Consider the following 24,328-nt stretch of genomic DNA (forward strand, 5'->3'; position numbering starts at 1 on the left):
AAGAATCCACCTACAATGCGGGAGACCTGGATTCCGTCCCTTGGTTGGGAAGATCCCCTGGAGAAGAGAAAGGTTACCCACTCCAGGATTCTGGCCTGGAGAATTCCATGGACTGTATAGTCCATGGGACCGCAAAGAGTCAGACACTACCGATCCACTTTGATTTCACATCCTGACCTTCCTCAGGGCTCACCTCAGGGAGTGGCTGGAGTCTGATGGCTGCTAGATAGCAGGTATTCTTTCCTTGCTGAGTTCCCTCAGGGCTCACCAGCTCACCATCTGTGGTGGCTGTAATCACTAAGACTGTTTGTTTGCTGATGTGCCAAGAAGTATTTCATTTCTCAATTGTTACATTGGCCAACAATATTAGGCCCAGAATGAGGGCTCTGACCTGCTAGGAGCCCAGATTTGAATCCAGTGGATGATCCCACTTGTACAAGAAAACTTCCTATCACCACAGAACAAGGTCTCCCTTCAAATTCTACCATATGGGAACAGGCTTCAGTTTGCCAGGACCACAGTTTGTCCTTATAATAGATGCCTGGAAAACTTTACTTGTATTGGGGTTTTAAAATGGCTGGGGAGTGACCTGCATATAACCTGTGAGTGAGTGAAGTCGCTCAGTTGTGTCCGACTCTTTGAGACCCCATGGACTGTAGCCTACCAGGCTCCTCCGTCCATGGAATTTTCCAGGCAAGAGTACTGGAGTGGGTTGCCATTTCCTAGATAACTGCAGTTTTCCTCTTTTTTGTAGATCAACCTCACATCTTGTTGATCCCATCTCATGGGGGAACTAGCAAACCCAACTCCAGAGGCTCTCCCAGTGAAAAGGTACTAACCACCCCCTCACATTTCTCTTTCCCTCGCCCCTCAACCAAAATTTCCTTAATCTAGTCCAAAAAAGTAACCTTCGACTAAAAGGTAGTTCTCTAAGGAAAGCTGATGGCCCCCACATTTAAAACTACTGCCTCTAGCAATTCAAAGGCTCTAGAAGCTAAAAATTAACCCCACAAGCAATTAACCCTGTTCAGGTGACCTCCGGGAATTTGGCTATTATTATTATTTTTATTTATCTGAGGTAATTCAGTCCCAGTATAGGGGGAAAAAATCTTTGAACTAAAATCCATAATCTCCAACATTTCTAATTTTTTTATATTAATCAAGACTCTATTAATCCATATCTCGTCCAGAAAGAAGGCCAAACTAAAGAAGTCTTCCCACTTAAATATTTCCACTGATTTAATTTTAGATGCTACCCAGAAGTTCTTGGATCTGTCTACTCAATTTCTTAGAGCAACTGGACTACTAAGAAACCCTCCTATGTCAATCTGACCAACAGTCCAGAAAGATTTTTCTGGCAGTTTTTCTGAACAAGCTTCTCTCATTATAGACACCAAGGAGAAGCTGTACATTATTCAAATCTAGTCTTTAAAACAAAGGTGGCTGTACTCTACTGGGGGCTCCCAACAACAGACACAGCCCAAAGTAGACCCAATGCTGAAAGTGTGAGGGCCTCCAGGGCCATCCCATGTGAGAACTCACGATTCCTCCCAGTTCAAAGCTCCATACATGTCTGAAGCACAGTAAGCACTGGCAGTGGGGGTGGGGGAGTCTCTAATGCCTTTTGTGGCCTTCAGGGATGTAAGAGCTGTGGGAGAGGGGGGTTGAGACTCTTAAAAACAAATGATTTAAGACCCTTAAAGTTCTCTCACTAGAGTAAGAATCTTTTAGCCAACTAAACTTCCCACTCATCCTGTCAATTAGTTTCCAAATGAATCATTTATAACAGCCCATCTGGGAAGCACGTCCTGATGACACTCTCATTGAAAGGCCCCTGGGTCCCCTCAAATATTTTCTTGGCTATTGTTCCAATCCGGCCTTCTGAGCCTTGGCTGTACGGTCTTCTGGTAACAGGAGCCAAGACATCCTCACCATGCAGCTGGTTCCTGGATGAACATTCCCTTCCCTTCCTCAGATGCACTAGAATAAGAAGCCCATAAATCTTCCCATTAAAGATCAGCCTGCTACACCTTATCTCAGCTCAGATTAATTAGGTCTAATTGATGGTATTAATAAATCAAGATGTGTAGAATCACAAAACCTTTAAACCCAAAAGGAATTGGTTGCATTGTTTTTCCTAACCCTCAGAGTATTTTGGAATCTGCTCTTCAATGCTTTAGAAATCCTGAAATGTGGCAGAACGAGGACAAAAATGCAAGCGTCTTGGACTTCCCTGGTGGAGCAGTGGATAAGAATCTGCCTGCCAATTCTTATCCCCCTATCCAGGGGACATGGGTTTGATCCCTGGTCAGGGAAGAATCCATATGCCACAGAGCCAACTAAGCCTGTGTGCCACAGCTACTGAGCCTGCCTGCTGCAACTGCTGAAGACTACATGTCTGGAGCGTGTCTTCTGCAACAAGAGAAGCCATCTCTGTGAGAAGCCCTCACACCACAATAAAGAATAGTCCCTGCTAGAGAAAGCCTGCACAAAGCAACGGAGACCCAATGCAGCCAAAAAATAAAATTATTTTTTTAAAAGAAATGCAAGTGTCCTGATCACCAACCCAGGCTCCCATATCATCCATAAGTTACTGCAGATCTAGTTGGCCCAAGATTTCTGGCCTTTTCCTTATCCCGCTTTCTGATACATAATTGTGATAAAGAAAACATAATTTATCATGTTATATCCAGTTAGCAAAAGTGAAACCACTTTTAAGCTATTTGTGGGTATTTCTTTCATTCATTCATTCAGTGGTTCAACAAATATGTATGCCAGGCTCTAAAGAGACATCAGAGAGTGGACAGACCTCTGCCCCCAACTTCACATCTAGTGAAGGAATCTGGACAAATAAATTGGCAATTATAATATAACAAGATAACCTGGTGATAAAGGAAGTTCAAAAGGGGCACAGTATGTTCTTATTCAAGCCAGTGGGTCATGGGAGAAGAGGAATCAACTGGGGAAAGAAATACTCTGGATATGAGGAAGGATCTGTAAAAGAGAACCAGGGGAAAGGACACAGATCAATGTCAATGGAAATGTAGTTCCAAGGGGCTGGAACAAGCACTACATGAGAGATTAGAAAAACAGAATTCAGATATGCTGCATGAGGAGGAGACACGATTTAATACTAAAGGCAACTGAAACTATCAAAGGGCTTTAAACACATGCTCATTCATTCTAAGGGACTTCCCTATAGCTCAGATGGTAAAGAATTTGCCTGCAACGCAGAAGACCAGGGTTTGGTCCCTGGGTTGGGAAGACCCTCTGGAGAAGGAAATGGCTACCCACTCCAGTATTCTTGCCTGGAGAATTCCATGGACAGGGGAGCCTGGCAGGTTACAGTCCATGGGGTTACAGAGAGTTGGAAACGACTGAGAGACTGGCACTGGCATTCATCTAGGGGCCTGACAGACAAACAAAATTCAGAGTGTGATGAGCACTATCAAGAAAGCAATACAAAAAAAGAAAGAAAGCAATACAGAGAACCAAGAAATGGGTGCTTGGGGAAAACAGCTGCTTCAGGCTGAAGCAGTCCATGGTACTGTTAGGTAGGTAGAATAGGGAAAAGGAGTCCAAAATGGCGGTGGCTAAAAGACAAGGAAGGTCAAAGGAAGGTCCGAGGACCAGAGTGAAGACTTCAGGCAGAACAAACAGAAAAAACAGCACTTCTGGCTAAGCCCAATTTGCATAGGGCAGGCCCAGGTGGAGGAAAAAACATATAAAAGAAGGAGCCAAAGCGCTTCCTCACGGACTCTCTCTCCCGCATGCGTGCGCTCTTTTCTTTCTCTCTCTCTCTCTCTCACTTTCCTGCTATCTTCTAAATAAAATAGAGCTGTAACACTGATTTGCTTAAGAGCTGTAGCACGGTTTGTCCAAGACCCAAGAGCTGTGACACGCTGAGGGCTTTAATGTCCGTCACTCCAAATCTTTGTTGTGACAAGACAAAGAACCGAGGAACATACACTCGCGTGACAGTACCTCCACCTGAGAAATCCAGCTGCTTCAGAAAATCTACTGGAGGGAAACCAATCAGGACTCTACTGGCTAATTCAGAGAGAAAATCTATATTGAAAAAGATCAGTTTCCAAAGCCCCATTCTCCAGGCATAAGCTGCATGAACAAAAGTAGGAAAATCATAGGACCTCCCTGGTGGTCCAACGGTTAAGACTCTGTGCTTCCAATGCAGGGGGCATGGGTTTGATCTCTACTCGGTCTAGAACGAAGATCCTACTTGCTGCAACTAAGACCTGGCACAACCAAATAAATAAATATTTTTTAGGAAAAAACTAGGGAAATCATGATACCAACTCATTTTTCAACAAAATCTAATTATCTTAAAAAGTAGAAATTGTGGAGTGAATTTTGTGTATAACTTTAATAAGAGGGTTGGTATTTTTTTATTATTTAAAAATCAATTTTCCTTTCCTTATCCACATTATTGAAGGGCTTTTTTTTTTTTGGCGGGGCGGGGCGGGGGGGGGGGGCGGGGGGGGGGCGGGGGGGGGGGCGGCGGCCGCGGGAGGCCATGGGGGTGTTTGCTTGTTTCTTTTTGGATTTTTTTGACCAGGTCATGGGGCTTGTGGGATCTTAGTTGATACTTTAGACTGAGTTGACAATGATTCTTTATCCTCTAAACTTACTTCTAAAGGCAGACTAAGATTAGAGTTAAACAAAGGTCTTGTTATTCCTACAAGCAACTTTTTGAGAGTTAAAACAATGTAAACTTCTTTTCCGGAGCATTTTCCCTCCTATCAGCAGATAATAATATTCCACTGAAAACCAGCACTGACTTTTCTCGAGGGCAACCTCACATCGAGGCCCATCTCACCTCCTGCTTTAATAACTGCTTCCAAGAAAAAGAAAATCCTGTCAACGTAGCGGGATCACAGACACAAGGAAAGAAACATTAACCACTTTATTGATTTCTGAGATTTGAAGGCCTTTAAATTTTTTCTCTGTTGACAGCTTAGGAAGACCCAAAATAGCAAAAAATCCTTTCATCTGGCATGCCAACTGGGATTGCTGCATGCAGCTACCTGAAGCATCCTCCTGGGAAGGCTGAGGATTTGGTGAGGTAATTCAGGTGCTCTGATAATGACCACTGTGATCACGGAAGCTACCTCTGGCACAGAAGATACGAATTTGCCCTCCAGGAGGTAAGTCCTATTACAACCTACCCTGAGACAAGTACATCCAGCAGAATTATTTTGAATCATTTGGCAAGGATGGATGACCAACAGTCAGGGCAGAATAGGAATAATTCTGGTGGCAAGGAATCTGTTCCTGAAGATCTTTGCTAAGTCTGGATAACTGATTTTATGTTTTCAAGTAGATGGGGTTACTGAATCCCAGCTGGGGAGAATCTTATCCTGCTGTTTTATAGCTAAAACATGGAAAAACATCACAGAAGTTGTGATTCAACGGATTGGAGCTGTACACTTAAGGTTTGTGTACTTTATTATATATATAACTCACTTTTTAAAACTTAATTAATAATCCCATCAGCTGCTGATGATTAGCCTATGTTGGAGTTAACACTGTGTTGGGTCTTGTGGTGGTACAGTTCACTCCTCTGTCTCCACTGTCCCGTCCAGTACCTGGTACTAGCGAGCAATCAATACATCAGTTCAGTTCAGTCACTCAGTCACGTCCAACTCTGCAACCGCATGAATCACAGCACGCCAGGCCTCCCTGTCCATCACCAATTCCCAGAGTTCACTCAAACTCATGTCCTTTGAGTCGGTGATGCCATCCAGCCATCTCATCCTCTGTCGTCCCCTTCTCCTCCTGCCCCCAATCCCTCCCGGCATCAGGGTCTTTTCCAATGAGTCAAATGAGGTGGCCAAAGTATTCCAGTTTCAGCTTCAGCATCAGTCCTTCCAATGAATACCCAGGACTGATCTCCTTTAGGATGGACTGGTTGGATCTCCTTGCAGTCCAAGGAACTCTCAAGAGTCTTCTCCAACACCACAGTTCAAAAGCATCAATTCTTCGGCACTCAGCTTTCTTCACAGTCCAACTCTCACATCCATACATGACCACAGGAAAAACCATAGCCTTGACTAGACAGATCTTTGTTGGCAAAGGAATGTCTCTGCTTTTTAATATGCTGTCTAGGTTGGTCATAACTTTCCTTCCAAGGAGTAAGCATCTTTTAATTTCATGGCTGCAATTGCCATCTGCAGTGATTTTGGAGCCCAAAAAAATAAAGTCTGACAGTGTTTCCACTGTTTCCCCATCTATTTCCCATGAAGTGATGGGACCAGATGCCATGATCTTAGTTTTCTGAATGTTGAGCTTTAAGCCAACCTTTTCACTCTCCTCTTTCACTTTCATCAAGAGGCTCTTTAGTTACTCTTCACTTTCTGCCTTAAGGGTGGTGTCATCTGCATATCTGAGGTTATTGATATTTCTCCTGGCAATCTTGATTCCAGGTTGTGCTTCCTCCAGCCCAGCATTTCTCATGATGTACTCTGCATAGAAGTTAAATAAGCAGGGTGACAATATACAGCCTTGACGTACTCCTTTTCCTATTTGGAACCAGTCTGTTGTTCCAAGTCCAGTTCTAACTGTTGCTTCCTGACCTGCATATAGGTTTCTCAAGAGGCAGGTCAGGTGGTCTGGTATTCCCATCTCTTGAAGAATTTTCCACAGTTTATTGTGATCCACACAGTCAAAGGCTTTGGCATAGTCAATAAAGCAGAAATAGATGTTTTCCTGGAACTCTCTTCCTTTTTTAATGATCCAGCGGATGTTGGCAATTTGATCTCTAGTTCCTCTGCCTTTTCTAAAACCAGCTTGAACATCTGGAAGTTCACGGTTCACGTATTGCTGAAGCCTGGCTTGGAGAATTTTGAGCATTACTTTACTAGCATGTGAGATGAGTGCAATTGTGCGGTAGTTTGAGCATTCATAGGAGTTGAATAAACAAACAGATGCTCCACAAGAGAAATTCTTTTTATGGTTAAAGTAACCAATAACACCTGCTTTTGCATTTTTTCAGGTCCAAATTCTCTCTACTGGACAACAAGGTACAAAGTCTTAGGATCTCGCCCTTGAGCATGTTCAATGTTTCATTTCTGAGAAAAACCTTACCTTCCCCATAGCCATCTAAATCAGTCAGTGCACACGTTTGCTGGTTTGTCTATTTGGTCCTCCCAGCGTCCATTTCCTCAGCTTTGGTCTCAATTCCCAGTTTTCCCCCAGAAAGCCCACCCACTCTGGGTCCCCAGCTGCCCAGAAGTTCACTCCACTGCCCAGCCCTACAGTGTGTATGTGTCCCACCTCAAGGCAATTAGCCTGGCACATTCTCCAGGCCACAGTAATTTCCTCAGTAGAGGAAATTATTTGCTAGGCTCATGGGAAGAGAAGCTTTCTCTTATCCTCCCAAAGATTGAGTCAGAAAGATTGGAAGTTGAAGATTCCAGGGACAGTTACACAGAGACTTAGGAGGGGCCAGCACAGAGCAGAACCAGAGGGGAACCCTGCAAGCATCACCTGAGTCCTGACTCAGGTCTCACCTGAAGCAGCTTTACCTGTGGACTTCCCAGTGACAAAAGCCAATGATTCTTTTGCTTTGTTTATTTTAAGCTAGTTTGTTTGGGACCTGCAGTCATTCACAGTAAGAAGATTCCCAACTGGTGTATCTTCCACCAAGCAAATATGAGTGAGGACATTGGTCTGACTTCTCCACTTTCATTAAAATATTGATAGGTGCATCTAAGGCACACAGAGATGCCTTACTCCAGAGACTGAATGATCAGCATCCTGACACTCCTGGGAGAGTTCAATTGTGATATTATCTAGAGGTCCCCTTAGTTATGTGAAAAGCAACCATCCTCAGGAGGTCTGAAATGAACTATATCAAAAGTGTCACAAATGTAGAGTAAAATGCTTGAAAACCGAGATCTAAAAGGACATATCCCATTATCCTGGGGTCTCTTCCCTCTCCACCTCTCTTCTCTTCCTCCTCTAGACCCTTGGTCTTCTCCTACTTGTCTGTCCCATTCTCCTGGGGGGAGAGTGTGGTGGGATCTTACTAGGCTTCACTGGAGTAGCCCTTTCCCCTCAGAATAGAGCGACCTTGGAAAATCAGCTCTTCTGTTGTTTACACGGACTGTCTCATGGCATAACTTCAATGCGTTATTATGTTCCTGAATATTCTGCGGTTTCCTCTATTTCACCGAAAGTCTCCTCCTTCTGGGGAGGGATAAGCTAAAAGAGGAAATCCTGCAGTGCCTCTTACCAACAAGCAGCTGAGCCTTTACTCTTTGAAAAACAGCTCCTCCCGCTGAGGAGAAGCCCTGCTCAAAGCCTGCTGTGCACACAGCCCGACCTACCCGAGAGCCACTGACAGGAACCCTACCTAGGTCAATTGACCCCAGAGGCACTCGAGGGTCATGGAGGGCCTCTTCCTCTCTCACCGAAACAGAGTGTTAGGGTGCTCCTGGACCAGGAGGAAGCTCTGGCTCCAAGTCAAACAAAGGTCACATCTTCCAGATGCAGGCAGCCACAGTGGTCAAGTTCTAAGTGGGAGAGGAGGGAGGTTCTTACCTATTTCCTGCACCCACTCCCTCCGCAGGGCCCCTTATCAACCTGCTACACACCTCTTCTGCCTGGATGATAACAATCTGCTTTTCACCCTGCTCCGCTATTCCTGGGCCACACAGCAGAGACTCTGAACCATTTTGTCTGAGGCTTGAGATAACCAGCATTCTATAAGTGTTCTCCATAGAAACAAAATCCATAGTGTGGGTGGGTGGGTGGGTGAGGGTGTGTCTGTCTCTGTGTGTGTAGAGGATGGGGGTGGGGAAGAAAAAGACAGGATGGCTTGGGGCAGGGGTAGGGAGGGGATTTTAGAAATTAGTTCACATGATTATGTGGTTGTTTTTCTTTAGTCACTAAATCATAGTCAACTCTTTGCAACCACAGGGAGTGTAGCCTTCCAGGCTCCTCTGTCCATGGGATTTCCCAGGCAAGAATACCAAAGTGGGTTGCCATTTCCTTCTCCGAGGAATCATCCCGACCCAGGGATCAAACCCTCATCTCCTGAATTGGCAGGCAGATTCTTTACCACTGAGCCACCAGAGAAGTCCTCACATGATTATAGGGACTGGCAAATTCAAATAGGGGACAAGCTGGCAATTCCAGCAAGAAGTTGATGGAATCGTAAGTAAGATGGAAGTCCTCTTCAACGGACCTGAGTCTTTTCTCTTAAGGCTTTCAGTTGATTGGATGACACCCACCACATGATGAAGAGTCATCTACTTTACTCAAAATCTGCCAATTTAACTATTAATCAGAGCTTTCAAAAATGCCTTCATAGGGACTTTCCTAATGGTCCAGTGGCTAAGACTCCATGCTTCCAATGCACAGAGCCCAGGTTCGATCCCTGGTTAGCGAACTAGATCCCACATGCTGCAACTAAGACTTCTCATGCTGCAAATAAAAGATTCCACATGGCAGAACAAAGACCCACCTGGCACAGCCAAATAAATATGTTTTAAATGCCTTCATAGCAGCATCTAGACTGGTACATGACCAAACAACTGAGCACCAGAGCACAGCCCAGCTGACACAAAATGAACCATCACAACCTGGGTGGCGGAGGCTGGTGGCCACAGAACCTCTAAGTGAGAGAAAGGAGTGCATCCCCACAGGTGCAGCCCTCCCCAGTGGAAACCCTGAAATCCTTCAAAAAGCAATTTAGAAAAAGGAGGGGGAGGGGCAAAGAGTGGGAGCTCCACAGCAGTAATTGTCTAGAAGGGCCAAGCCCCACCGTCAATATTATTCTGAGCCCAACACCCATCTTCTTAAGCCACTGGATAAATTCTTCATCCTCATTGCTGCTGCTTCAGTCGTGTCCGACTCTGTGCGACCCTATAGACGGCCGCCCACCAGGCTCCCCCGTCCCTGGGATTCTCCAAGCAAGAACACTGGAGTGGGTTGCCATTTCCTTCTCCAATGCATGAAAGTAAAAAGTGAAAGTGAAGTCGCTCAGTCGTGTCCGATTCTTAGCGACCCCATGGACTGCAGCTTACCAGGCTCCTCTGTCCATGGGATTTTCCAGGCAAGAGTATTGGAGTGGGGGGCCATTGCCTTCTCCTTCATCCTCTTTAGGTTTAGGCAATTCAATTTAGTATCATATAAATTGCTCATGAGAGACAAAAAATTACTTCAAAGAAATCTAAAGCTTCACACATATATCACTTCAATTCATAATATTATTGTCAGTTATATTGACAATTTAGTAATGTTAGTATTGCAGTTTTGCAACTGTTTTAAGTGTAGAACAAAGCAAATAAAACTTATTGATGTTATTAGAAACCAAGATTTTTAGCATAAAAGAGACACACATATAAAATAAAAACAGAGTTAATGGGAAAAAAATCCTGCAATGTTGAATTGGAATTATCAATTCAAATGCATGATTATTTTCTTTAGTGAATTTTCTACCTTTGCCCACTAAAGGGAACTAAAAGCAATGACTTCCTGGTATCAGTAAGCACCACTAGCATGCAGACCTTGGTTTTTAAATACTATTCCTTATTCAAAAGCATGAGGGCTCCTCAGAGAGATGGCAGATTCCAGAGCTTGGTCAGAGAACATACAAAATGAGCCCAGGACATCTTCTGCCAGAAAGTAAAAGTATACCAAGACCAATGGGGTTATAACCAAAGAAAATACTGTCCGGCAGCGTTGAATAGTTGAGCATACTCTATGAACAAGCAATTCCACTGTTAGGCATATGTTCCCCGCCTCCAAAAATAAGAAAAAGCAAACAAAACTCAACAATATGTTCACCCAAAGACAAGTATCAGAATGTCAATAGTGGTACTGTTTTAACAGAACCCGGAATCAGCCTAAATGCCCACCAACATTAGAATGGATAAATAAATTGCAAGAAGGATGAAAAAGAACTACAACTACACACATCACAGATGAATCTCATAAACATGATGATGAACAAAGAATCCAGACACATAAAAACACTACATGTTCTATGATCCTATTTATACAAAGTTCCCAAACAGGCAAACTGATCAACAAGTTTAAAAGTAAGACTCTTAGTGGTTACTCTTGTGGGGAAAGATAGGAAGAGGGTGTGATGGAGGCTCCTGAGGTAATTTCATTGTTCTGTTTCTTGATCTGGGAACTGGTTACACAGGTGTTTGCTCTGGGAAATTTTTGAACTGTAGACTCAATCTTTTGTAGATTTCTCTATGTAATTGAATTAAATTTTTTTTACTTTAAAAAAAAGCCAGCTTGAAGGGGCTCCCACAGGCCAAATTTAGTATAATTTGAATTTCAAAAAGGATAATGATTGTAGCTGGTTAGTAAATAAAAATACATGTGTCCAGGGGGTGGTGAGAGGATAAAGAGGACAGATCTTCTTTACAAAAGAAAGTCAAATAAATGTGGACGTGATACCAAAACTCAAGTCCCTGTGTTCGTCACACAGTGAGGCAAACATACCAAAACTTCAGAGTTTGGAACAGAGAAAGGTATCTTGTAGGGCCCTGCAAGGAGATGGGTGGTGGCCCAAAATTTTTCAGCAAAGCCCTTTTCTAGGAAAGGTGACAGAGGGGTGTGGTTAGCTGTTGCAAACTTCTTGGTATCAGAGCCTTTGTTCTGGAGGTCAGGTCAGGGTCAGGAATGATGTTCCTGTAAATCTCTACCAAACAAATGTTATTGCCTGTCTGACAAGAAGGCCAAGGTTCCGAAGCACAGCTTTGTCCTTTTGAGGTCCGGGTCCTGGCTAAGGAGGCAGATCTCAGTTGGCAGCTCCTTCAGGGCCAGGTCCCCAGACCCTGCACAACTGTCATCACTGAGGGAGCAAAGCACCCAGGACACAACCAACCCTCAGGTTCCTCAGGCTCCCCAAATGGTGGGGGCCAGGGCCCATAGACTGAGGTTCACCACCGCCTCAAGGCCTGGGCCAAGGCCAGTGGGTGGCCCTAGCAAGGGCTCTGGAGCCCTGCAGGACACAGCCCCCAGCCTATTCCCTGTGGCCCACACAGCACACCTGCCAGGTAAGCTGGAGAGACCGACCCACCTCTTACCTCACTCTCTGCCTGACGACCACCACTCCACTGCCTGATTCGGTTGGCTGAATCCTCTCAACTAACAGTCCCTCCTTGACAGCTGGTTGCTTGTGGGCGGGGCTTACTGCTGTGCTGACCAATGACTGAGTAGGACCACTAAAAGGTCTCTCTTTGACAGTTGGTTGCTTGTGGGTGGGGCCCACTGCAGCGTCGACCAATCACTGAGCAGGGCCCCCACAGGTCCAATGGTAACCAGAGTTGGATGCGGCATAATGGCACTGCAGCAAGGGCTGCAGACTTAGGGCTGCACTCAGCCATACTCTGTTACAGAAGGAAAGACAAGATTAGATCACCATTTATACTCACCTTCCACGTAATACTTGATAGAGGTAACAATCACCAGTGGAAGCTAAAACCATTGGATTAAAACTTGTTAGCAGCACCAAGGTATCATCTCAGAGACCACTTACCTCTGGGAACAGGAGCACTAGTACGTTTGCGATGAAGAGGTGATGCAGAGGTCTGGTGTGACCACCTTAAGCCAGTGATTGAAACTGGCATCACAAATAATGGAATAGTGTGACATTGTGTGCCTCCTGATAGGATGCAAATTAAACAAGAAAATAATCTAAAGCAGTGGGTCTTCCTGGCTGCATTAAAATCACCTGAGCAGATTTCAAAACTCCCAAAGCCTAGGCCATGCCGCCAGACCAACTATATCAGGATCTCTGGGGTGGACCCCCATGTATCAGTATTTTTTAAAGCTTCCAAGGTGATTGCAATGTGCAAAGTATTCCAGACAAAAGATGTATAGCCTGAGTCTAACTTCAATATATAGGATCCACAGGATAGAGCTGCGGTTCTTAGTGCTGATTACTTACCAGAATCACCTAGAGAATTTTGAAACCAGGATCACCTGAGCTTCAACTCCAGCGATTCTAATTTAATTGGTTTAGAGTGGAACACAGACATCGGTGTTCTCTTTTCTAGGCTTTAAATTTGATTTAAATAATTCCAATGAGAACAGAGTGGCCAATGAATCCCCCTTCCTTGTACTGCCAATTAATCAAGACAGGTGGTTCCAATGTGCAGCCAGGGCAGAGGATTACCAGGACAGAGGGAAAACTGAACACCATGAGGAAACAGAAATCTAGAATGTGGGACATTCATACAATCACTAGCCTAGGTTCTTCAGAAGGTCAATGTCATGGGAGAAAAAAAAAAAGGAGAGGAACTATTCTAAGTTAAAATAAGTAACAACCATTAAAAAAAAGTAATTGATTTAAAAAAAAAAAAGCTGTAGATGGGGAGGGATTTAAACATTAAGTTGATTTTATTTTTTATTCTTCATTACGTTGATTTTAGATGGCTTTCTTAATAGGTATAATGACATTGTGGGTCTGAAAACAAATATCTGTATTCTTAAGTTATGTATGTTAAATATTGAGAAGTGATGTGTCATATGTGTATGCATGTATGCATGCTCAGTCGCTTCAGCCCTGTCCAGATTTTTGTGACGCCATGGACTATAGCCCACCAAGCGCCTCTGTCCATGGAATTTCCCAGGCAAGAAAACGGGTGGGTTGCCATTTCCTTCTCCAGGGGATCTTCCCAACTCAGGGATCAAACCCAGGTCTCTTACATCGCCTGCATTGCATGTGGATTCTTTATCCACTGAGCCACCTGAGAAGTCTATCATAATGGTATATAACTTTAGACATCATTGTACTAATGTTGGGCTGCACCCGGCAGGCCTGTAAGCCTTGTAACTATCCAGCCAGGAGACCAAAGAAAATGACTAGAGACAGTGACAGAGACACCAATGACTTGGATAGCTTAATCTTGCAAATCGGAAGCAAAAAATCCTGGAGAAACACTCTACCATGGGCAAAAGGCAAGACACAGCAGAAATCCCTCTACTCGAGGAATAAGAAGGCTACCATTTACAGGGGGAACTGACATAACTAACATCAGGTTAGCTCATCAGTCACCAGGGAAACCAGCGGCTGGGGCAGGGGGCAATCACATAGGTAGTTACTCAATAAGCCCTAAGATCAAGAGGATTGGGAAGGAACCCGCCCACCAATGCAGGAGACATAAGAGACAGGGAGGGTTTGATCCCTGGGTCAGGAAGATCCCCTGGAGGAGGAAATGGCAATCCACTCCAGTATTCTTATCTGGAGAATCCCATGGACAGAGGAGCCTGGCGGGCTACAGTCCATAGGGTCGCAGAGGGTCAGACACGACTGAAATGACTTATCACACACACACTTGAGTAGGGTGTAGATGAAGCAGGGACTGGTCGAACAGGGGATGAACAGAGAGCTAGAGAACAGCCATCTTGAGTGGCCTGATCATATAGCTAATCTCTCAGTTTTCCTGAATGTTTGAAATAGTTGATATAAGAAAATGTTGAGGAAATGGGAAATTTGTTACTGTTGCCCACACTGTGATGTGCCGCATCTCAATTCCCCTACCAGAGATAGAACCTATACCCCCTGCAGGGGAAGCAGGAGTCTTACCACTCAACTGCCAGGGAAGTCCCAATTTTTTTAAATAGAGATTAAAAAAAAAAAAAACCTACTCAGCAGTCCTTGCAACTTCCATCTGTATTAGTTCTCTCTCGAGAATTCTCCAGTAAAATCCACTCACAACTCAACCTTACACAACCAACCTCACACCCCACCCAACAATCAAAGCTGTATTTCTCAAACTTTGCCCACTCCATTTCTCCTATTCAGTAGGAGTTATCTGGGAAAGATCTCTTACTCAAATGAGCTTGAAAAATGCTGGGTTATACCAGGTTTCCTTGCTACCCGATGTCTCATAAATCTTAATAGATTAACCTGCATTGGTCATTGGGGTCAGGGAAGAACTCTTGCATGGTAAAACATCAATTCTTAACCCTATTTTGTTTCCAGCCCTTTATGGACAACAGACACCTTTTGTTCCGAAAGATCTTGTAGATGAAATGTCCTGCTAGCATTTAGGGAAACACTAGCATGAGACAACTTCTCCCTTATTTTACAACTCCTCTATCTTTGATTAACCAAAGAGCCCCTGGACTTCCAAATGGATCCTAATGGCACACTGGCAAACAGATGAAGATTTATCTCCCAACAACTGCAATTTCCTAGTCACCTAAATACTAATTTTTTTTCAGGAACCTATTTTCTCAAATATTTATGACTGTTTTATGTGATTTCTATGCAAGCTTTGCTTCAAATGCACTCAAAATGTCTGTTTTAATGTATGAGTTCCTCTCTCTCGTACACTGCTGGTGGGAATTTAAGTTCGCACGGCCAATATAGAAAACAGTATGGAGGTTCCTCAGAAAGCTGAAGGTAGAATTACCATATGACCCAGCAGTCCTACTCCTGGGCATACACTTGGACAAAATTACAATTCAAAAAGATACATGCAGGAATTCCCTGATGGTCCAGTGGTTAGGACTATGTGCACTCACTGCCAAAGGCCTGGGTTTAATCCATGTCAGGGAACAAAGATCCCACAAGCCGTGTGGCATGGCCAAAACAAATATACATGCACCCCTATGTTCATAACAGCACTATTCACAATAGTCAAGACATGAAAGCAACCTAAATGTCCATCAACAGATGAACGGATTAAGAAGGCACATGGGACTTCCCTGGTGGTCCAGTGACTGAGACTCCAAGCTCCCAAGGCAGGGTTTTGTCCAGGTTTTGCCCAGGTTTTGTCCCTGGTCAAGGAACCAGATCCCACATGCTGCAACGAAGAGTTCTCATGCCGCTAAAGATGCCATGTACTATTAAAAACAAAGACCCCATGTGCCACAACTAAGACCCATGCTGCTGCTGCTGCTGCTAAGTCGCTTCAGTCGTGTCCCCATAGATGGCAGCCCACCAGGCTCCCCCGTCCCTGGGATTCTCCAGGCAAGAACACTGGAGTGGGTTGCCATTTCCTTCTCCAATGCAGTAAAGTGAAAAGTGAAAGTGAAGTCACTCAGTCGTGTCCGATTCCTAGCAACCCCATGGACTGCAGCCTACCAGGCTCCTCCATCCATGGGATTTGCCAGGCAAGAGTACTGGAGTGGGTTGCCATTGCCTTCTCCGACTAAGACCCATACAACCTAATAAATAAATAAACATTTTAAAAAGAAGATGTGGTACATATATACAATGGAATACTACTCAGCCATAAAAAAGAACAGAATAATGCATTTGCAGCAACATGGATACAACTAAATAATATCATACCAAGTGAAGTAAGTCAGAAAGATAAAGACAAATACCATATGGCATCACTTGTAAGTGGAACCTAAAGTGTGGCACAAATGAACCTCTCTACAAAACCGAAACAGACTCCCAGATATAGAGGACAGATTTGTGGTTGCCAAGGGGGAAAGGGCGGAGGACGGATGGACTGGGAGTCTGGGCTTAGCAGATGCAAACTATTACATTTAGAATGGATTAAAAACAAGGTCCTACTGTGCAACACAGGAGACTATATCCATCTCCATCTCCTTGTACAGACCATAATGGAAAAGAATATTTTAAAAAGAATGTATATATGTGTATAACTGAGTCACTTTGCTATACAGCAAAATATCAGTACATTATAAATCAACTATACTTTAATGAGAAAAATTTAATATGTAAATAAATTATGAGTTCCTTAAAGTCTTTATGACTTTTCTTTATGACTCTTCCATGTGTCTTCTTCCATTCTGCATGCAGGATGTCACCGACCACCACAAACATATCTGTTGATACCCAAAGAGCAAGAAAGAAATGGATAAGGACTCTTGTCCAGGGTGCCCCTACCATCCCAGTCTCCATGGTATGGTGGTACCCCAGTATTCCCCCATTACCCTCTCAAGGTGTGTGTTATGATCACAGTTGAGGTTTCTAAGAGTTAAAGAGCCTACGAGGCTTGTGTGTGTGAGTGCACTCAGTCATGTCCAACTCTTTGTGGCCCCATGGACTGTAGCCCATGCGTGTGTGTGTGTATGTGTGCACATTCAGTTGTGTACAGCTCTTTGTGACCCCATGAACTGTAGCCGCCAGGCTCCTCTGTTCATGGGCTTCTCCAGGCAAGAGTACTGGAGTGGGTTCCCATGCCCTCCTCCAGGGGATCTTCCCACCCCAGGGACTGAACCTTCATCTCTTGCATTAACCACTACAGCACCTGGGAAGTCCCTGCCCATAGCCAAATAGTGGAGAAGCAGCTTGGCTGGGATCTGAGCCTCAGAGCTGTTCTCACAACAGTCACCACTGTGCTTCCTGCAACTTCAGCTTTAATCCTCTTCTCCAGCTCCTGCTTTGTCACACACAGTGTCAGGAATTTCAGTTCTTCCAGGAGAAGCAGACTCAAGTGGCAACCTGTGCCTTTACGTGGCCCAGGGAAGCTGGCAAGTGGCAAGTGCAGACTCATCAGGGGAGTAATGCTTTGACTAAGCCAAGTTGGTCAGCCCTGTGGTGCATCCAACCTTAAAAATTAGCCTTAAGCTAATAAAGGGCTAATGACAAATGTGAAGACAAAGGAGCTTATGGAGCCACCACCCAGAACTACACAAAACTGCCTGGCAAGGGCTCAACCTGAAGTCTTTCAAACCTTGAGGGTACCTGAAAGCCCTCCTCGAACTCAGAAGAACAGCCTGGCAATTCCCCATTCACTCCCCTCCCTGCAAAACACAGAAGCGCTTCCAAGAAAGGTATATGGACTCCATTCTACAATAGCCAAATTAAGACTAAAAACTGGCCTTAGATTAGAGATGAGAACTCACTCTCAGTAGATCTCAGACTGGTATGGACTTTTCCATGGTCAAGGGTAGGAACGGCTCATATTTCCCCACTTGTTCAGGGGAAAGGGAGACCTCATACCACCCTGCAACTCCAGAGCCTGCACCAGAGCCCCAGGCTCTTGGGCTGAAGTCAAAGGCCAGTTAATTACTGGAGGCCCACATCTGCCACCTGCCCAGAGTTCACAGTCAGTCCAGAATTTAAGTTCCTACCCAAGATCTGAATCAGCCTGTGATTCAGAAACATAAAGTCATGGAATGATGAAACAGTGAAATCTGAAGTTCAACTCCAGGCCATGAAAAACTAGTTCCTCAGCTTACATCATTGCTTTGCTCATGTCCTATCGAGATGATGGACATTGGCATCTGTTTTAAGAAATACTTATAAGCAATGTAAATTCCTGCTGTTCAGAAAGCATTTCCCAACCACCTGCTCTGTATCTGCTCTGTGCTGTGTGACATCCACTATCCCAGTACTTTCGAGACAGTTGTGTCCAAATATCATGGCAGTCTTCCCTCCCCCAGAAGCCCTCCCAAATGATAGGCAGATTCTTATTATAAATTAAGTTGAAAGACGTTCTGAACCCTGAGACATCAAATGGAAGGACTTTACAGCAAAGTCTCAGAATATAAAACTAATCTCAATCACATCCTGTCTAGTCTTTCATGGGCTAGGTATTTCATGAAATACCTAACATGTTGGTTGGGCTCTCCTGGTAACTATTTATCAAAGGAAAGAAAATTCTGGAACATGACAAATGGCCAAAGGCTCTCTCAGCCTGTTCTCCTAGACTCTTCAGGGGCTCTGCCCACCTGCTGAGAACACAAAAGCACATAAGAAAATACCAGTCTGCAAAGAACTCATAATCTACAGATGAGTGACACCCTGCTTTTAATTAAACAGACCGTGATCATGGCCACAACAGGGACGCTCCACAGTGGGGTGGGTCTGCACAAAGGGTACCATACACTCTATCTCTTCAGTGGGCAAAGTTACTCAAAGCAGTTCCTGGGCTTTTTACCACTGGAAATGTTGGGGAAGTGAAGGGAAGTGTGTACTGGGCAGAGAAAATCATGTCATCATATGTACCAGCAGGTAGAAGTGACCAGTGTGTGTAGGTGGGGGTAGATGAGTACCAGCTGCTTGATAAGGAAATTATGTAGGAGATTCCAAGTTACCACAGCTCCTGGACTGAGAGGAGCACTCCTGGAAACTAGGTCACTGAGTCCTAAAAGTAGCACAATGCAGTTGCTATATCCTAAGAGCAGATGAGTTTATTCAGTGTTTTAAATTAAACTAACTTTACCAACATTGTTCATAAAATAAAAAGGGCTGAAATCATTTATGCCCAGCACTGTTGGACACCATCTCTTGAAAAACTCCCAAGAACTCCATAAAAGAAGTACCACAGTTATGCCAATTTTACAGATCAGAAAACTGAAGCTCAGAGAAGTTCAGTAACTTACTCAAAATCACACAACTAGGAAGTGGAGGAGCTGGGATGTAAATTTCTTTAGTCCACCTCCAATGTCTATGTCTCATCATTTACGTTAAATACCGTAAGATACAGCAAATAACAGTTCTGTTGTGTTCTGATCACTAGGAACAAAAAAAGGCTTTTATTTGGGTTTCAGAGCTACCACATTCTCACCAATCTTTTATATTCCCCACAGCACACAACATGTTACTGGACACCACTGCTTATCATTCATCTTGATTTGTAAGAAACAAGTAAGGTAACATTATCCTGAAGTCCCGCTAATAAAAGAAAAATGAGAGAAAGAGAGAGAAGGCAAGAGATTTGATCAATGGCTTGGTATGTCTGTCAGTCTGTACATCTGCGTCTCTTTCTTTCTTCTTCTCTTCTCTCTCTCCCTCTCTCATTCTTTGTGTATCTTAATATGTCTCTCTTTCTACCTAGCTCCTCTTTCCATCTTTCAGTCTATCACTATCTTCGTCTTTCTGTCTGTATGTGCGTGTGTTACTCTCTCTCCCCCTCAGTCCTTCTCCTCTCCCACAGCCCCTTTCAGAGTGGCACAACACTTACTAGATCTCGAACAGACCAGTAACCTGGAATTGATTCGATATCATAAAACAGCCCCACGGGAAGCCTGGAGTCCCCAGGAACTCCAGTTAACCACCAAAGGGCCAGTGAGAGTAGCAGTAAATAATGAGAACTCATGAGGCAGACAGACTTAAACCCCTACAAGCGACACGACCTCGGGAAAGTTACAAACCTATTTGAACCTCAGATTCCTTACCTGTGAAATGGGTAATGTTGTAACCATCACATACTGCTATTGTGAGGATTAAATGCAATAATGGATATAAAGTTCTTAATACAGAGTCTGATCCATGGTAAGTAACAACAATGCCAGTTGCTACTGTTACTATTATTATTCACAGGGTCTTATTTGCCTTTAGACTGTCAGAATCTAGCATAGCACTTGGCACACAAATGGAGTTCAACATCTGCTCAGAGAAACAAGATAGAGATAAGCATACTGAGACATACACAGAAAAGCACAGGGCAGAGAGTTACAGCCAGGTAAAGAGCTGGAAAGAGAGATGGAGAGACAAAGAGACACAAGAGAGGAAGGAAGAAGGGGGTGGACAGATGTACAGTCTGACATGCCAATCAACCCCTGACCAAGTCTCTTTCTTTCAGTTTAAATTTCCCTTTAGCAGTATGGATCTAACATAATGTTTCCTTACTGGTTTCTCATAATTCAACATAGACAAACAAGGAAGTCACATTCTCCATCCCACAACCAGGCTTCCCATGACACAGAAGGGGAGCTGAGCAATAGGGGGACTTGGTACACACATCCATCATGACACCACAGAAGCAGTGAGTGACTGGCTGTTCACTGGAACAGAAGCAAGCTGTCCTGGCCCTCTCTGAGGCATTGCTTAAGGAGATTAGTCCAGGGGATATTGAATCCACGACCTTGACCTCACTTGCCTGGACCTTTTAACTCAATGAGAAGGACATCCATCTCCCTCCCTGGCAGAGCTCCTAGGCAACGCCACAGGAACTTTTCTCCACAAATACAAAGAGTAAACTTTTATCCTCACATCAAAGGGAAAAACAAAACTTCCACGGTGGTGCCGCAGATAAAAATCCGCCTGCCAATGAAGGGACATGGGTTCGATCCCTTCGAATCTTCAAATCTCAGATTTCACATGCCGCGAAGCAACTAAGCCCACGCGCCAGAAGTCCTGAGTCGGTGATCTAGAGCCAGCAGGCTGCAACTACGGAAACTGCACACCTTAGAGCCTGTGCTCCACAGCAGAAACCACAGCAATGAGAAGCCTGTGCACCGCAACAAAGAGATATTTAACTCAGTTAGGAGGACACCAGCGTCCTCTCTTCGTTGTGTTGACCTTCAGTACCGGCTGTAAATTGTGAGCTTTATAACACGTCATAGCACACTTCGATAAAACAAAGGTGAGTAGGAATGAGATCGCTTTTGGAACAAAGCCATCTTTAGGGAACGAATATTGAGCAACGCATTGTGGAGATGGTATTTTCCATTCATGTGATCCCAGAAGAAGACTGAATCATCAGGAAAGAGCTGAAGCCCATCGGAGTTCTATGCTTGAAATTTCTAAACTACTCTCCACCCTGCTCTCCCGTCCTGCTGAGGACATCTCAGCTTGCACGGAAACAAAGGGGAAGTTTACAACTGAATATGAAGCTGACTTCAACTGTCTGGATGTGCTCTCTTGCCTCCAGTCAGCATGCCGGGTCAGTGCCCCTCTCACTCCCTGTGGACAGGTCCTGTGCCACCCCGTCCCCTCCCAGCCCCCTCCCTACTCCCTCTTACCACTTCTGAGCGGCATCACGCAGGCAGCTGCAGCAGCCAACTCGGGCCATCAACACGGCTGCCACCATGTCACTCAGCACCAAACATCCCCTAGCTCTGCAGTTCCAATTGTTACAGAAATCTGGGAACTCTCTTCTGCCCTCCAAATAAAACCACTTTGTCTGTAAGCCAAACCACACCTGTAAGGATCTGGAGGCTGGGCTGTAATGCACTACTGTGGACCCTGATAAGGTTTGTCTCCAATGGTGGGCGGGGGGGTGCCTCTTCTAGGACCTTCTCATTTCATTTCAGAATCATTCCTTAGGTGGGGGGTGGGGGGGGGGGGGAGAGGCTTCCTAGGAGCAAGGAGTCACTCAGTCTGCCTCCTGACTACAGATCCCTGGCAGAAGGAATTACCAAAGCCAGTAAACTGATAGTTTAGAAGTACAGCTAATTTTAGAGATGGAGGGTGCTGATGGTTGCACAAGAATGTGAATGTACTAAACGCCACTGGCCTGTACACTTAAAAAGAGCTAAGATGATTATATATATTTTACCACAATTTTTTTTTTTTGGTTCCAAGGTTTGCTTGTTTTTTTTGGATTTGTTGTTGTTTTGCTATATATTAGGTCCTCACTCATGATCCATCTTAAACATAGCAGTGCGTGCAGGTCAGTCCCAAACTCCCAGATTCTCCCTCCTCACCCCCCACCCCAGCCACCATTTTTCAAAGTGAAAAAAATTTAAAAATAAATTGAATGCAACACATTTTTTTTTAAAAGGAAATACACCTAAGTCCCAGGTAGTCTAATGATCACTGATTTAGTATTATTCAATTTTCAACTGAAATATAGTTGCTATAGCCTATTATAAAAGTTACAGGTATACAATAATGATTCACAATTTTTAAAGGTTATAGCTATAAAATATTGGCTATATTCCCCATGTTGTACAATATATCCTTATGGCTTGTTTTATACATTATTGTTTGTATTTCTGAATCCCCATCCCTATTTTGTCCCTCCCTCCTTCCCTCTCCCCACTGGTATCCACTAGATTGTTCCCTATATCTGGGAGTTTGTTTCTTTTTTGTTATATTCTCTAGTTTCTGGTGGGGTTTTTTTTTTGTTTTTTTGGTTTTTTTTTGCTATATTCACTGCTGCTGCTGCTGCTAAGTCACTTCCGTTATGTCCGGCTCTGTGTGACCCCATAGACGGCAGCCCACCAGGCTCCCCCCGTCCCTGGGATTCTCCAGGCAAGAACACTGGAGTGGGTTGCCATTTCCTTCTCCAATGCATGAAGTGAAAAGTGAAAGTGAAGCCAGATGCTCAGTCGTGTCCGACTCCTAGCGACCCCATGGACTGGAGCCTACCAGGCTCCTCCATCCATGGGATTTTCCAGGCAAGAGTACTGGAGTGGGGTGCCATTGCCTTCTCCGCTATATTCACTAGTTTGTCAAATTGTTTAGACCCCATATATAAGTGATACCACACAGTATTTGGGGCTTCCCAGGTGGCGCAGTGGTAAAGGATCCATCTGTCAATGCAAGAGATGCAAGAGACTGGAGTTTGGTCCCTGGGTCAGAAAGATCCCCTGGGGGAGGAAATGGCAACCCACTCCAGTATTCTTGCCTAGAAAATTCCATAAACAGAGAAGCCTAGTGGGCTACAGTCCATGGGGTTGCAAAAAGTTGGACGCGATTAAGCACACACACACACATACATACATATAGTATTTGTCTTTGTCTGACTCAAAGTATTATTTTTTTAAAGAGAATCTCAGTAGTACAGAAAGCTAACCAGTAGTGAGGGTTTTTGAAAATCAAAAGTAGGAAAATACATGCTCCTATAATCAAAAATGCCCTTAAATTAAAAATCAACACACTCTGTCTGGTGTATAAGTATTTTCCATGAGTACAATTTTCCAAAGAATGTCACAAAGCTTTTCTTTCAGAAACCGGTTCTTCCACAATTGCAACTTGAAGAACATTCAGACCACAGGAGTGGCCTATAAGGGTTTCCAGTTCTAACAGTAACATGTTCAACAGGCTACTTTCATGGTACCTCTCTGAAAACGAAGACACAGTCCCCCATTACATAAGTGGAAAATATTATTTACATTGGCAGATGGTAAAGTTAAGGCTTGGAAAATCTAAAAGACTGAACTGAAATCACCCCATGAGAAGAGAACTTCAGATTCTAGATCCTGAACTCCAGGCTCAGAGGCCATGCTTTTCCTGCCTTCTGGCTTGAGATCATTTAAGAAACAGAGGTCGCTCACTGTAAATTATTATAATAAACTTCAATAACTGTTCAGCCACATAAACACCTACTCTCTTGAAGCACACCTATTAACTCACTCTTTGCCAGGAGACTCCAACACAAGAAGCCCCAAACTGGAGAAAAGCCCTGAATAAAGCTTACCTTCAGGAAAGGGAAAAGGCATGATTAATTGCTCACACTTGTCAGTTTCACCCACAAAGAGTACTGAGTGACCTGTAGAAGGTCTTAGGGGAAGGGCAGGGAACAGCTCCAGCACAGGTCAGGTTCTAACATGTCAGGTACAAGCAGCAGAGCACATCGGTCAGGAGCAATCATGGAGGCAGAAAGCCCAATGGCAAGCCCAAGAAAGAGAACAGATTATGACCATCTCTCAAGCAGTTATCCATAGAAAGAGTTTTTATCCT

At 44.2% G+C, this 24,328-nt stretch overlaps 1 long non-coding RNA gene across 3 annotated transcripts in view; it reads right to left on the minus strand.

The window, feature by feature from the left end:
* LOC139178224 (uncharacterized) overlaps positions 1–21,634 on the minus strand; it is a 353,724-nt gene extending 332,090 nt beyond the window's left edge. For all 3 annotated transcript variants that reach the window (XR_011562652.1, XR_011562655.1, XR_011562656.1), the window contains exon 1: positions 12,069–21,634. This is a non-coding gene — a long non-coding RNA (uncharacterized lncRNA). The remainder of the gene's footprint in view (positions 1–12,068) is intronic.
* Positions 21,635–24,328: the final 2,694 nt, after the last annotated feature.

Source organism: Bos indicus, chromosome 21 (genome assembly GCF_029378745.1).
Source record: "Bos indicus isolate NIAB-ARS_2022 breed Sahiwal x Tharparkar chromosome 21, NIAB-ARS_B.indTharparkar_mat_pri_1.0, whole genome shotgun sequence".
Classification (NCBI taxonomy): domain Eukaryota; kingdom Metazoa; phylum Chordata; class Mammalia; order Artiodactyla; family Bovidae; genus Bos; species Bos indicus.